The sequence below is a fragment of the Sarcophilus harrisii genome, chromosome 2 (genome assembly GCF_902635505.1).
Source record: "Sarcophilus harrisii chromosome 2, mSarHar1.11, whole genome shotgun sequence".
NCBI lineage: Eukaryota > Metazoa > Chordata > Mammalia > Dasyuromorphia > Dasyuridae > Sarcophilus > Sarcophilus harrisii.
The window spans coordinates 327,923,969-327,939,330 of NC_045427.1; the positions used below are offsets into that span (position 1 = coordinate 327,923,969).

Consider the following 15,362-nt stretch of genomic DNA (forward strand, 5'->3'; position numbering starts at 1 on the left):
ATATTATAATATATTAATAATTAATAAAATACTGCCATAATGATGCTTTTGAGAGTTATTCCTTGGTTAAAAAGAAAAAAATGGGATACAATCCTCTTCCATATTTCTTGCTAGTTGCATGAATCTGCTTATATCATTAATGTCATTGATAATGTTTGATAATGCATGTTATATGTGTAAATTTGTTTGGAATCCAGTTTTGCTGAGACATGAATGTAAATTAAATATTTGAAATAATGTCAGTTTTAATAAAATGAAATTTTTAGTAAAAAAAAAGTAATTGAAGGAATATTATCTAGCTAGAAAAGAGATTAACCTTATTTTGCTTGGCTTAGAGGATAGAATTAGGAGCAAAGGGAAAAATGGTCAAGAGATGAAGGGAGCAAACATTTAGTAAGTGCCTAATGCGTGCTAGGCATTTTGTTAAGCATTTTACAAATATAATTTCATTTAATTCTCTAAAAAACTCTGAAATGGGTGCTACTGGGTTTTGTTTGTTTGTTTTGGTTGGGTTTTTTTTTTCATTTTAGGAAATTGAGGCAGAACGAGGTTAAGTATTTGCCCAGAGTCACACAGCAAGTGTTTGGAGAATTTGAACTCAGGTCTTCTAAGCCCATTACTCTATTCACTGCATCACTCATCTAACAAAGAGACATATAAGTTGCAAAGAGGAATGTTACCTTGATGTAAAGAGGGCAGGGAGGAACCTAAAAACTTTCCAAATAACCATAACTATTCAAAAGTAAAAGGCTCTCAGCATAGTGGATTCTCCCTCAAGGGAGCAAACAAAGTCGAGATGATTGATCACTTGCCAATCATGATGTAAAGGAAATTGCTGTTTTGGTTCAAGTTGGCCTAGATAGTATCGGAGATCTCTTCCAAAACTGAGTTTTTGTGCTTCTTTATTTCATCCTTCTAGTGTATAGGGAAAGCAGGAATCATCACTTAAAAAGTGTTTTGGTCTTTTGAAAAGAATCTTTTCTTAAGCAAGCTAAGAGGGTACGTTAGGAATTATGAAATATGGAGAAGGCCATAGCCTATGGTTATTTTACTAATGAAAAAAATAGACAGAGAAATTAGAATAATATATACTTGTGGATTTACAAAGCTCTTTTCTAACAACAATCCCACGAAGTACATATACATGTATTTAGCCTCGTTTTAGAGATAGAAGAAGTTGAGTGACATGTTAAATGATTTTGAAAGTGATCTCAAAAAATCTTATGTTCAGGCTTCAAGCTCTAGACAGAAATCTTAAACTGTCCAAAGTAGATATCTAAATCTAGAATTTTATACCTTAGAGATCAGGTAGTCCAGCCCCCTCATTATATACAGATGAAGAAACTGAAGCTTGCAGAGTTGAAAAGACATGCCCATGATCTTGGCACTCTTTTTTATTATCCAAGCTGTAACTAGGGTGGGGCAACTGGGGCTTTGCCCTGGGGCATAAAATTTAGATGCTGCTGACAGCATTTACAATTCTTCAGCAACTTAGAAACAGAAATTCTAGCACCTAAGTAGCAAGAATAATTCATAAAACTAGGAAGCTACCCGAAGGTGTGCTACAGTGTTTCTTTTCCTTATTTTGTTTCCCGTGCTCATTCTCTTTAGCAGAGACCTTACAATGATGTATTGGGGTCTTTGTCTCCCTCTGCTGGCCCAAACTGAAAGCATCTTTCGTGCTGCTTGCCTCAAGTGCAAAAATTCCTTGTTCTAGCTCTTCACCTCCCTTATTCCTAAAAGTCTGTCCAGATGTGCCTTCCTGGACAGCCCATGCTCTTAATGTAATGCAATTCAACAAATACTGATTAAAGAGCTACTACATATGAGACCGTATGCTAGCTGCTGGGGGGTACTGCTTTTGGAAGGCTACATCCCATATGTAGGTTCATTGAAGGAAGAAAGGCAACATTAGGTGGAAAGGAACAGGAAAAGTTTTACCTAGGAATTAGCACTTTAGCTGAGCTGAAGAACGCTAAAGGTTCTTAGAGGTGAAAGTATCTGTATATCAACCAGAGATGCCAAAATATTAAGTTCAAAGAAAACCTTATGATCAAGTATGGCTGGACTGAAGGGAAAATAATAGAAAATAAGTTTGGAAAAAGAGCCAGATTTTAAACATTAGGCTAAGGATTTCATATTTTATTTTGAATAAAGTCTTCTCTATTGGAAAAATGGTTGGGAAGAAGAATAATTGTCAGACCTCTGCCTTAGGAAGATTATTTTGGCAACTAAGATCATGGGAAAAAAGGGAGAGAGTAGAAGTGGAAGAATAAGGAGGCTGAGTAGTCTACGAGAGAAACAGTGAGGACCAAGACTAGGATAGAAATTAGAACAGGATGAATCCTAGGACAAATGTTCTTGTGACATTCACATTAGATTTGGCAAAGGGGAAGAGGAAGGGAGGATGACTCCAAGATTGTGAATCTGGGTAATGAGAGGTATGGTAGTTCTCCCCCCAAGAACAAGGAAATATGAGGGAGGAGCAAGTTAGGGGAAGAGGTGAGAAGTTCCATTTTGGAATTTGAGGCAAAATGTCTAACAAAGTATTTGACAATGCAAAAGTAGAATTCAAGGGATTTGGGGTGGATATGCACATTGGAATGGTCATTAAAGTCATGGAAACCATTTAGATCAGAAATGTCAATGCTGTTGAATCAGATTAAAATGTAATTGGCATATATTAAACAAAAATTAATAAAAAATACAATAAAATATAATATTGCATTTTAAAACTAAGTCAGTATAGGGCCCACAGGGATCTTTATAGACAGATTAGTTTTCCTCTCCCCACTGTTGATTTTATTTAAATTTGATACAACTGGTTTGCATCACCAGAGTATAGAAAAAGAAGATGGTCCAGATAGAATCTTGGGAAACATTTACATTTATAGGAGTGGTGATTTATTATGAACCTGCAAAGGAAGAGATCAATTAGGAAGAAGTCATACAGGTAAAGAAAATCAGTTATTTAATATCTTTGAAGCCAGAGCAAGAAAGAAGAGAGAAGAGGAGACATAGGAAAGATTTAGAGAAGAGTTTCTTGGCCTCTGGTCTCCATAGACTATTTCAGAGGGTCTGCAAACTTAGGTGGGAAAAAAATTACATCTTTATTTTTTTTAACTAACCTAACTGAAATTTAGTATTTCCTTTGATTTTGAGTACTCTGAGAAGGAGTTCCACAGGCTTCATTCACCAGTTTGCCAAGAGGTCTATAACACACAAAAATATTTCAAAACTCCTTGACTAGTGTATGAGAGGTAAACCTATGCAAGATTATCTATTTGATTCTAAATCAGAACAATTTCTAACTTATTTTTCCAAATATTTCTGTCAGACCATTATTTGGAATCCTAATCATATTTTCCTCATAGATACAATGTTAATTTCTATTTCTATTTCACCCATATTTGTAGGTAGACTAATTCTTCAGCGTCTTCGGTCAAACTCTTAGAATGTGAAGGATTCCATGACAAGGAAGTTGAAGGTGAGGGATAACTTCCTATTAGTAAAGAGTAAGTCTCCAAAGGCAATACATTGAATATTTGTGACTTGATCATCACAGTTTTAACTTGAAGTGGCCTTAGGTATGATGCTTTAGGAGAAATTTGGATATACGTGATCCTTAACCTTAGGTATGACATTTGGAGTTAGAATGCCTGTTTAAATCTTAGTTGCTAAAAAATAATAACAATCAAGGTTTATGTGTATGTGTATATAAATACACATATATGTGCATGTGTTTATGTATAGATTAGTTGTCTGTATATACATATATGTGTATGTATATATATATATGTATATATACATATAAACCTTGGTTGTCATTATTTTTAAAAGACATGCATATATGCTATGTATATACACACATAAATATACATATAAATACATACACACATATACCGACACAAATTATACATATATGTCAAGTTAAGGCTCACAAAGTGCTTTATTAAATGTCTCATGGACATTTCACATCTTTGAAAGGTAGATACATGAGTATCAAAGATGATGATATTACTAATACACCTGCTAATTTTTTCTTAAATAATAATGACAACCCCCTCATGCACATACATATATATATATATATATATATATATATATATATATATATATATATATATATAAACACACACACACAAACACACCAATTTAAGGCTCACAGAGTGCTTTACACACCTTGTCTCACTGTCTCTTTGGTACATGAGTATGGAAGGGGTTGACGTTCTGACCAGACTTGCTCAGGTCTTGATTTTTTCATTTACTAACATTGAGCCTGTATACCAGTCCCTTATAGATACCTTAAGCCACAGTTTCCTCTCTAGGAAAATGGGAATCATTCTTGGACTTGGACTTGGAAATCTCAAAGGGTAGTGACAGGAAAACACACTCTAAGCAGAATATATAAATTCAAGCTATTATTTTACTTTTACTAAAATGTGAGACCGAATAGCCCCGGTTCACACGAACAGGCATGGGGCAGCTAGACAAAAGAATTCTATCTGTGTGTTAAAACACACAAATAGATAGGACTAAATGATTGAAAATCAACTCACTCTTCCAGATTGGCTTTTCCACAGGCCACCCAATGCCAAAGAATTCACTTGGGAAGGATGGGCCCTGCAGAAGCAATAATCCTTTTAAATCTGATGCATTCCATTCCCCCAAGGGAACTTATACAAAGTTACAAGCTCCCAAAAAACACGGGCTTTCAGGGAAGGGAGCCCCAGGGCTCTGAAATCTTAGGCCCTCAGACGGGTGGGGTTACTCAGCTAAATTTGTTTCAGCCAGTTATAGTAACAGAAACGGGGGAGAGGGCTGTGGGGAGGAGAGCCTTCTTGCTCACCAGCCCCTGGCCCAAAGTATTAATATCTGCAGGGTCAGGGTTTTATTTGGGTTTTGTTGTACCATTTGGGCTCGGGGAGGCAGGCAGGAATGTCCTGCAGCTGCATTTTGGAGTTGCGGCTTCCCACCTTTTTCCATTCACGTACCCCAGTACAGTGTGTGAAAAGTCCAGCCCGGGCCTGGCCTCCATCTCCCCACACACAAGCACCTTCCACGGTGGCTCTGCTTGATCCTGCTCCTACCAAGGAATCTTGCTCTGTGGAGGTGATTTTTTTTTTCTTCCTGTTTTCTTCCTCTCTGGCATGGGTGTGTAGGGAAGGAAAAGGAGGCTTTTGTTCAGGCGGGGCAGACCCCTGCACCCCTTCACACACTGTTCGATGGGCTGGACTTTTGTCATCACTTAGTGCCCGTGGCCCCTGCCCCACCCCATTCCCACCCGCTCCCAGCAAACCACCACTTAGACTGAATATTTCACAGGCGACATGTAAAAAGTCATGGGCTTTTTAACCCCATCTCCTTCCTCTTCAGCTTGTGAACAGGCTGAGTCACATCCTTGGGTGCTCCCCACACCTGGCAGATCACTTCCTTCACACAGACTTCCCTTGACTACAAAGAATGGTTGGAATAAAAACACCATTTTGTCTTGTTTGTCCAAAGTCCCATATTTGTAGAAGGCCCAACATGCTGTAGGTTGGTTATATTAATTAGGATTTCCACAGCTCCCCAACTAAACAACAATGTTATATGAGGTAAATTGAGCCAAAACAAAGGGTGAGGAAGGCAGAAAACAATCCGCTCCCTCCAAAACGCTTGAAAATTATCTTTTAAGATAAGGCAAATAGGAAGAGAAGAAAACTATTGCTGGAAGTTGACTGACTTAGTTGTGTTCCTTTAGGATGGAGTTGGGGGAATAGGAAGAAATACTAAGAAAGAAGAAAGAAGGGAATATGCTTCAAAGAAATTAAAAATTTGGCAAATTTGAGGATTTCCTCCCTGGAGGAAATCCACCACTCCCTGATACTGCAAGGAAGAAGGCGGGAGAGTTAAGGAACATCCAAACTTCTTGCCAGAATATTGGTCCAATCCCTGGAGGAAAGAGGACAAGAAGGGCTGGAGAAGAAGAAAGCTGGGGTATATCTCATGGAGAGTTTGAACTGGAGGTTGGATACCTTTTAGGCTAAGTCCACCATCTGGTTTGGTCTGTGGCCAGCTTGGACAATGCTCAACTCTGCCTCACTGAAATCCAATTCATGTGAAAGTCAAGACATCACCTGTGATCTCATTGGTCTTCTCTGAAAACGAAGGATAAGGGCAGCTAGATGGCCTTGATGGGTAGAGCACCAGGGCCCAGAGTCAGAAGGACCTGGGCCTAAAATGCAGTCTCAGATACTTCCTAGCTGTGTGACCCAGGACAAGTCACCTAACCCTAATTACTCCACAAAAGAAAAGAAAAAAAAAAGATATTTAAAAGAAAAAAAGAAAAGAAAATGAAAGACAAACAACAGCAATAATAGGTTTGTAGAACTAGAACTAGAAGTGATCTTTAAGACCTTTGAAGTCCAACTCTCTCATTTTACACATGAGGAAAGCAAAATCTTAGAGACTTAAGTGACTTACTTGCTCAGGAACAGGTAAGTAGAAACTATCTGGGGCAGAATTTGAACCCAAACCCTCCTAACTGCAACTGCAGTGTGCAATGTACTCTGGTTATTTCTCTACTGTATGAATAGAACTAAATCTCAGGATTACCTAGATCAGGTCTTTCCCAGCTCTTCATTTAGGAAGAAGCTTCCTCACACAATCAAACTTAGATTCTATACTCTCAAAGCTGAGTAAAATAGCACAGGGAACCACAAATCAGGAAAGCCTGAGTTCAATTTCAGCCTCAGACACTAGCTGTGTAATCCTTGGCAAGTCACTTAACCCCTGCCTGCCTCAGTTTCCTCAGCTGTAAAATGGGGATAATGACAGCTTCTATTTGCCAGGGTTATTGTGACACTAAGACAAGACATTGTTTATAAAGTGTACTTTATTAAAGCACTATGTAAATGTTAAATGCTATTATCATAATCAGAAAAAACCTTTTTGGGGAATAGCAATGGTGATTGGGCAATTAGTGTTTACCTCTCTGTGTTTTCTTTCATATTAGAGACTTTCCCCCTCATGTATGCTCTTCAAATCCAGAGGGCCTTTGTGGGCCCCCTAACCAGCGTCTATCCTTGTCTGGTCAGAGGCAACCAGATCTGCCTGCAGCTGCTTGGTGAGAAAACAAGTCCTCCCAGAGACCTGGGGAAGCAGCTGGAGAGAGATTCTTGCCAGCTTGGGGGTGTAAATATTTATAAAACGTGGTTCGTGGGAAGAGAGGAGGGCAGAAGAGGGAATAGGCATATTCATCTTAGTCATAGAATGGTACCCCAGATCCCCGACCCAATTAAATATTCTAGAAGGAGTAGATCTCTGGAAAGTGGTAGTCTTCTGGAAAAGGACTACTTTCCCCCGTGTTTGGTTAATAATAATTATTAATAAGGATCATCATCATAAAGCACTATATAAATAGTAGTTGTCAAGTTTACAAAACACTTTTTTTAAAAATCTCATTCACAACAACTTTTTGAAGTAGATAATCAAGGTGTTATCTAAATTAGGTAGTATTATCGCCATTTCACAGATGAGACAACCACATAAAATTATGTCCCTTCTACAGATGAACTAGTTTTAGCTCCACTTTATAGATGAAACAACTAGAAAAGTACTCATTTTACAAATAATATCCTTATTTTATAGATGAGGAAATTGACTGGTATTATTACGCATAAAGAAATTAAGGTGATCCCACAGCTAGTTGTATCAGAAAGAAAGTTCAAACTCAGGTCTTTGTAACTCCAAAACTATTACTTTTTTTGGTATCTCACTTCTTCAAGTTTCAGGCCATTACATTTGCCTGAGCTTTTTAAGTTCTTCTTTTTGTCTGATGCTACACTAGACTAAAAGCTTCTTGAAGGTAACAGGAATGTCTCTCATTAAAGCCCTACCATGGTTAATTCAGTGCCTAGGGCCTTGCCAACAGATCATCTTATAGATTTACCAAAGATCAAGATCTAGCTGCTGAGGCTCAAAGTAAAAAATAAAAAATAGAGGGATTTCTTTGAATCCCTCATTTGCATTATTAATAAGTGTTCTTTTCCAAGTCTCTGGGATACACCAAGGATGAAAAACACCTACATCCATCATGAAATGATACCTGGAAACATCAAATCAAACCCTTTACTCTTTTTGACAGGATAGAGCTAGAAAGATTGACCTCTTATCATTTTCCAGAACCCAAGACCCTATGAGGCTCAATGAAATCATCATATTCTTTATGTGACCCTAATAAAACATATAAACTTGGATACACAATAGAAGGGAGTGTTTTGGAATTGAAGGCACATTCCCTAAAGCGTGCTCCAATTCTGCCTCCTGGTACACTAATATCGACTCATCATTCTGGGTATTCTCTAGGTTATCATCCCGACTCCCGAGAGGCCATGCTATTACCATTCAGTGTACAGAAGAAGAGAGATCATGAGAGAGGAAGTCACCCTTCTGCAGTGACCTGGATTTCTGGGAACCTCTGGTTGATTGACTTATTCATTTGCTGCCCTGAGCTCTGCTTGCCGGCTGCCTGCCCATTCCTTGCCAGCACTGCTTTAACAGATGAACATGAATAAAGGCCCATGTGGCTTAAGGAAAGCTTTGGGGGAAAGAACTGAAGCCCAAGAAAGACCAATACAGGAAACAGGGTGGGAGAGGAAAGGAGGGAAACTCAAAGTAACAGACAGAAGGAACCATCCAAGAGCCCAGATGCAAAGTGAAGGAGGCCAAAAACAAAGAAAAATGATGCAGTCTGTGCTGGGGGTGGGAGAGAGGGAAGGGGGACAGCAGAGAGAGGTTATAAATATTCTGAGAAGAGAAAAAAACGTTAATAAAAAGGGAAAGGGAACCAGGAGAGCAAAGGAGTCAGAAATGAACTGAAAACAATTCCCTACCACTCCCTTCAAAAAAACTGAAAATAATATAAGTATTAGGACTATCTGATTGTATGATTCTGCTTGGAAAAGAACAAAGATGAATGAAAGAGTTAAAGCCCTCCACAGAGCAAAAACAGCACTAGCAAAAGCAAGCTTTCCTCCTTATGCTTCTTTTCATCCAGAATTTATGGACCACCCTTCTCTTCCAATATAGTCCACTGTTAGGGGAGGCTGACTATTATTTAGGCAAAATCTACCTTTAAGCCATAGTGAAGGCTGAAGGAGTAGCCTGCCATTCCTGGTATCCTCTAGAAAACAATGGGCATATTGGAACACTTGCCAGGAGAAACTAATAATATGACCTTGCAGAAATTAAAGATAGGATAACCAGGGGTAATATAAACTCTCTGGTATTGACTGTAGGACCTATAGAAGAGGACCTAGAAGATCATACAATTCAATTTGACAACTGAGTTCTATTCAAATATTTGTTAAACACTTCTTGTGCTAGGCCTGTAGGAGACAGAACATTTAAATGAGACTTAGTCTTATTTAGGATCTCGATGCCCTCCATGCCCTTACAGAGTTTACAGATTGCAGATATGTCATTAATTTTTAAAAATGATATACAAAATAAATAATACATAAAAACAAAACACCACATAAATACATAAAATAAACATAACATACAAAAATAAAATAATATATACATTTAAATAATGATATATTTATAATCATATAATAGCTAATATTCATATAATGATTCAATACATGCCACTGTACTAAGCATTTTATAATTATCATTTCATTTGATCTTCATGACAATTCTACAAGGCAAGTGTTATTATTATCCCCATTTCACAGATGAGGAAACTGAGGAAAACAGAAGTTGTGACTGGCTATGAGTCACACAGTTAGTAAATTATCTCAGGCATGATGTTCTTATCACTGCTATACATAATTCCATTAAAAAGGAAGTGCAAGCAAAGTATTATGTGAAGTCCCTAATCAAGACCTTGCAAAGTGGACAATCAAGGAAACTTTCCTGAGGAAGGTAGCATTTGAATTGGCCTTTAAAAGGTGGATAAATATTCAAGAGATGGGGGGTGTGGGGGTATTTGAGATATAAGGGATAACAGGAGACAAATTGTAAGTTTCTAGAGTTATAGAGAGCATAAGAGACCACATAAGAGACCACAACTGGTGTTTGTAATAGAATACAGATTACATGGAAGGCAGTAGAATGAGATAAATGATGGTTTGAACCTGTGGAAGGCCTTGAAATGCTATTCTAAGAAGTCAAAACTTGACTTGATAGGCAAGAAAATATCTTTGGAGGCTTCCTAACAAAGGAGTGGTATGTCCGTATATATAAATAATAAAGATAAATCTGAAAGCAGTGTGAAGATATCACGTTATAAATGGAGAAACACATCCCCTCACCTCCCCCCTCCAAAGCTATAACTTTACCAGTTACACAGCTAGTAAGTGTCAGGGGTATCTCATAATATGTGAAATTATAAATTACAAATATTTATACAAATACATGATTATAAATACTACATGCCACTATAAACACAGGGCACTGAATTTAATTAAACCTTGAGCATAAAAAAGTTTGATTAGAGAGGAGGTGTCTGGTATAATGAGAACATTGAATTTGGACTCAGAAGATCTGAGTTCAAATTCTGACTCTACTATTTACTACCTATGTGACCTTAGGAAAAAAGCGACCTCTCTGCACCTCAGCTGCTTCATCTATAACATAAGGGGATTGAACTAGATGATTCTGAGAACTAGACTTTTGGGGGAAGGGCAGGCAGTTGGGGCTCAGTGACTTTTCCAGGATCACACAGCTAGTAAGTGTCTGAGCCTGGATTTGAACTCAGGTCCTCCTGACTTCAGGGCTGGCGTTCTATCCATTGTGCTATCCAGCTGCCTCTAGATGATTCTAAGGATTCTTAAAAGAGCTTTTGTAGATGACTCTTGAGCACTTGGAATGAGAACTGTTTTGTTGGTGTTCAGCCCTATCCAAGCCCCATGACCCCATTTGTGCTTTTCTTGGCAAGGATACTGGAGTGGTTTTCCATTTCTTATTCCAGCTCATTTTACAGAGAAGGAAACTGAGGCAGACAGGCTTACATGACTTTTCTGGGGTCACACAGCTAGCTGGGTAAACGTCAGAGGCAGGATTTGAACTTCCCAACTCCATGCCGGCCATTCTATCTACTGTGTCACCTAACTGGAACAACATAAACAGAGAGGTCTCACCACCTGTTCTAATGAAATGTCTCCTTCTGACATCTTTAAATATATGAACCCTATGTATGAAGGCGGAGATTATGACTTTGCCATCTAGATATATGCCCTTCCTCTTGGAGCCTTGCCCAAGCTCTTCTTCCCCTCCCTCTGAACTTCTCAATCTTCTATCATCATCTCTTTCCTCCTTCATCTTCTCCCTTGAATTAACCCAATTGAAAATTAAGAAATTAGGGAAATCGGTACTTTGCAGTTTATAAGATATTCCAAGATGGAAAAAGTTCAAGACTTGAGACTCAAAAGAATTGACTTTAAGAAGTTGGAATGTTGGCTTCATGGAAAAGAAAAAAAAAGATTTCTTTAGAGAATATGACTCAGTCTAAGGCTCGGTTCTGCTACTAAGTGATTGTGAGACAAATAAAAAATTCATTTATTCTCTCTGAGCCTCAGTTTCCTCATCAGTCAAATTAAAACTATACTTGACATGCCTACCTTATGGAGTTGGTTCTGGAGGTTCTGAGGAATACATTTTGCAGAACTTTAAAAGTACTCTGAGAATACCCAAGTGATGATCATCATCTTAACTTTGACTATACTTACAGTAATTTGTAATAAATAATGTCATATCCCTTGTCAAGTCAACAAACATTTATTAAGCATCTAATATTTGCCAAACATTATGACAACCACCAAGGATATAAAGAAAGGCTCAGTTTCATTGGAGGAGACAAAATGCAAACAACTATGTTCCAAAAAAACATATACAGGATAAATTTGAGCTTATGAACAGAAGGAAAGCACTAACACATTAAAGAAGACTAGGAAAGGTTTTTTGCAGAAGGTGGAATATATGCTTAAGTATATTATTTTAAAAACAAGCCATACATAATAGAGATTCATATTTATATATGTATATGATACTTTTTTCCTACTCTTTACAAGTTGAAATATTCATTTTTGGAGTGACTGTTAAGTTTATAAAAAAAAAAATTTAATGGAAAAGGAAAAATGGGAGACAGGAGAACCCAGAGGAAAGAATTTCTAGGAAAAAGGAGTGTCTAAAAATTGCAGAAGGTAATAATGAGGATCCAGAAAAGGACACTGGATTTAATTTAGATTATTAGTGACCTTGGGCAATTTTAATGGAATTGTGGATCTGAATACAAACTGAAAGGAGCTGAAAAATAAAGTAAGGAAGAAAAGGGAGGGAGGGAGAAAGGAAGGAAAGAAGGAAGAAAGAAAGGAAGGAAAAAGGGAAGAAAGCAGAGAGCGAGGAGGAAGGGAGGTAGGAAAAAAGTCAAAGTATTTATTAAACTCTTAGTACCACTAGAAAGGGGTTGTGTCATTTAGAATGTACTCCAATATTTTACATACACACACACACATCATTTAATAAATAAATATGCCAAATTCTACTGTTGGTGGAATATCACACAGCCCCATATTTAACTTGAAAGGACAAAAAAAAATCATTCTACCTCCTAAACCCAGGAGTTCTAGGTGCTTAGGTTATCTGTAATGGAGCAGTGATTTGGCATTGAGGAGGAGGAATAAAGATGTGATAATACTGAATAGGCAACCAGAGTAAGCCAGGGGACGCCCAAACTCTTTTCCTTGTCCCAATCTTCACCTTCAGACTCTGTCTGAATCTGCCAACTAGACTATTATTTGACTTTAAGGAAGAATAAACAAGGAAATTAGAGACTGACAGACCTAAAATTCATTCCATTCAACCCAGCTAATCTTCTAATGAGGGTGTGTTTAATAAGTCATAGTTGTGTCTACACTAGAGAATGTGAGCATCTGAGAAAATAGTGTCTATTAAATTTTTGGGATTTGGCCAAAGGCTGACAGCAGTTTCACACAGAGGCCGCTAACCTTGGACCAAAGCTATCCAGTAGATTATTAAAGGAATCTTAATAAGCAGACCCAATAAACAGCCTCTGTTTAAGGTAAGGACCAAAGTAAGTTTGCAGACCTAGTGAGGTGGGATTCCATAGAGTCATTGAAGCAGTGTCATATTTCCTCAAGCAAGAGATAGGAGGAATGCCCAGTGGAGGGACAGAGCAGCTGGCGAGTGGAAAACTGGATAGGCGAGCCAAGTTCAATCAGTCAGAATGAGGGCTTTTAAATGGATGGGGGCATTCTAAGTGGGTGGGGGATGTCTGCAGGGGGCCATGATAATCTTCTCATATTAGTTTCTCTTTGCTGCATTTGCATACATACACATGTTATAGTCCATTTGTAGAAACTGGCCCTTTTGCAGGCTGGCAGATGGGACCTGCCCAAATGCAGAAAAAAAATCTTTGATTCAAAGCTTAAAATAATTTTTTTTAATCTTCTCTTTATGGAATTGAAACAAACGTTAGAAAAATTAATGTTTACTTTAAACTTGACTTTTCAACAAAGTATTAACTCAAAAAAAAAAGTAAATGTGGCAGGTGAATGACTAGTGGAAGAAATCTGGCTAGCTATCTAAATGGGCTGATGAAAACACAATAAAGAGAACAAACCTTAATTCTTTCTGTCTGAACATAAGCAGAAATTTTGACGGGTTCAGTGAACCTCAGAAGAACTCCCTCCTTGGGGACAAGGGAAGATGTTTACAAGTTCCAACATTTGGTTTTTATTATCTAGTTTTTTAATTCATTGGTTTTGGACTTAGGAAAAGTCATTTTTAAAGTTATCTTTACTCTAAGCTATAGACTAAAACTTTTCTACTGTTTGGGTAGGTCTGTTACTGACTTTTCCATGTTGTCTTTAATGTAAATACATGGTCCATCTTGAATCAAACATTTATTGAGCATCTACCTATGTGATAGATATTAGGGACACAAAGACAAAAGAGAGTACTGCCCTCAAGGAGTTTACTGAGCCATGGACAAACAAGTAAATACAAACTATCCACTAAATAAATAAAAAGTAGTTTCAAAAGGAATACTAAAAACAGGAAGAATAGAGAAAGCCTCCTGGAGGAGGTACCACTTGACCTGAGCTAAGGGAGCCAGGGACTCTTAAGAAGTACAAAAAAGGAGGGACAAGATTCCAAGAATAGGGGACAGTTCATGAAATGACACAGAAAAAAAGTGGTAAGACCACCAGTTTGTATATGGAACCAGGCTGTGAAGAGCTTTAAATGCAATAGGGAGGCAAAGGATCTTGTTTAGCAGGGAGGAATGAGGTCAGAAACATGCTTTAGAAATACCAATTTAGAAGGTGTGTGTATGTGTATGATAAACTAAGGAGGAAAGAAAGTGGAGGAAGAGAGACCAATTCGGAGGTTATTGCCTTAGTTCAGATAAGAGGTGATGAGTGCCAAAACCGTTATATAATGTGGTAAGCAGACAGAAATGAAATGTGACAGATGCTGAGGCAGGTAGAACAGACAAGACTTAGCCAAGTGACTGGATACGGGAGGGAGATAAGGGACAGGGAGAAGCTGGGAATGGCTTTCAGGTTGTGACCAGAAGAAGAATGGAATGGGATTTAGAGAGGAAGTTAAAGCTTCATTTTTAATTTGTTGAATTTGAGGAATAATCAAGCTGAAGATGTTGAACTGTACCTTGGAAGAGAGATGAAGGCTGGAGATAAGGATCTGAGAATTATTTGCATATAGATCTTAGCTGATCATCTGAGAGACAAAAAGTTCACCAAAAGGAAGAATGTAGAGAGTGTCATGATATACACCTCTACAATGGTGGTTGGCAGTAGAGGGTGGGAATAGAATGTGGCTAATCTTTTTTTTATATATATAGCTTTTTATTTACAAGACACATGCATGGGTAATTTTCAGCACTGACAATTGCAAAACCTTTTGTTCCAATTTTTCCCCTCCTTCCCCCCACCCCCGTAGCAGATAGACCAATGTCAAATGTTAAAGTATATGCTGAATACAATATACGTGTACATGTCCATACAGTTACTTTGCTGTATAAAAAGAATCAGACTTTGAAATAGTGTACAATTAGCCTATGAAGAAAATAAAAAATGCAGGCTGACAAAAATAGAAAGATTGGGAATTCTATGTTCATAGTCATCTCCCAGAGTTCTTTCGGTGGATGTAGCTGGTTCAATTCATTACTGTTCAAATGGAACTGATTTGTTTCATCTCATTGTTGAAGAGGGCCACGTCCATCAGAATTGATCATCATATAGTATTGTTGTTGATGTATATAATGCTCTCCTGGCCCTGCTCGTTTCACTCGGCATCAGTTCATATAAGTCTCTCCAGGCCCTTCTGAAATC

At 37.9% G+C, this 15,362-nt stretch overlaps 1 protein-coding gene across 4 annotated transcripts in view; it reads right to left on the reverse strand.

Moving 5' to 3' along the window:
• The window catches only part of ZFP36L1 (ZFP36 ring finger protein like 1), an 87,610-nt gene that overhangs the window by 13,745 nt on the left and 58,503 nt on the right, over positions 1-15,362 (reverse strand). Inside the window, exon 1 of one of the 4 annotated variants that reach the window (XM_031952792.1) lies at positions 4,995-5,104. The exons of the other annotated variants lie outside the window; for them this stretch is intronic. The gene's annotated coding sequence lies outside the window, so the exon portion shown is untranslated. Of the gene's footprint in view, positions 1-4,994; positions 5,105-15,362 lie in introns of those variants that run through there. 4 annotated transcript variants of the gene reach the window in all.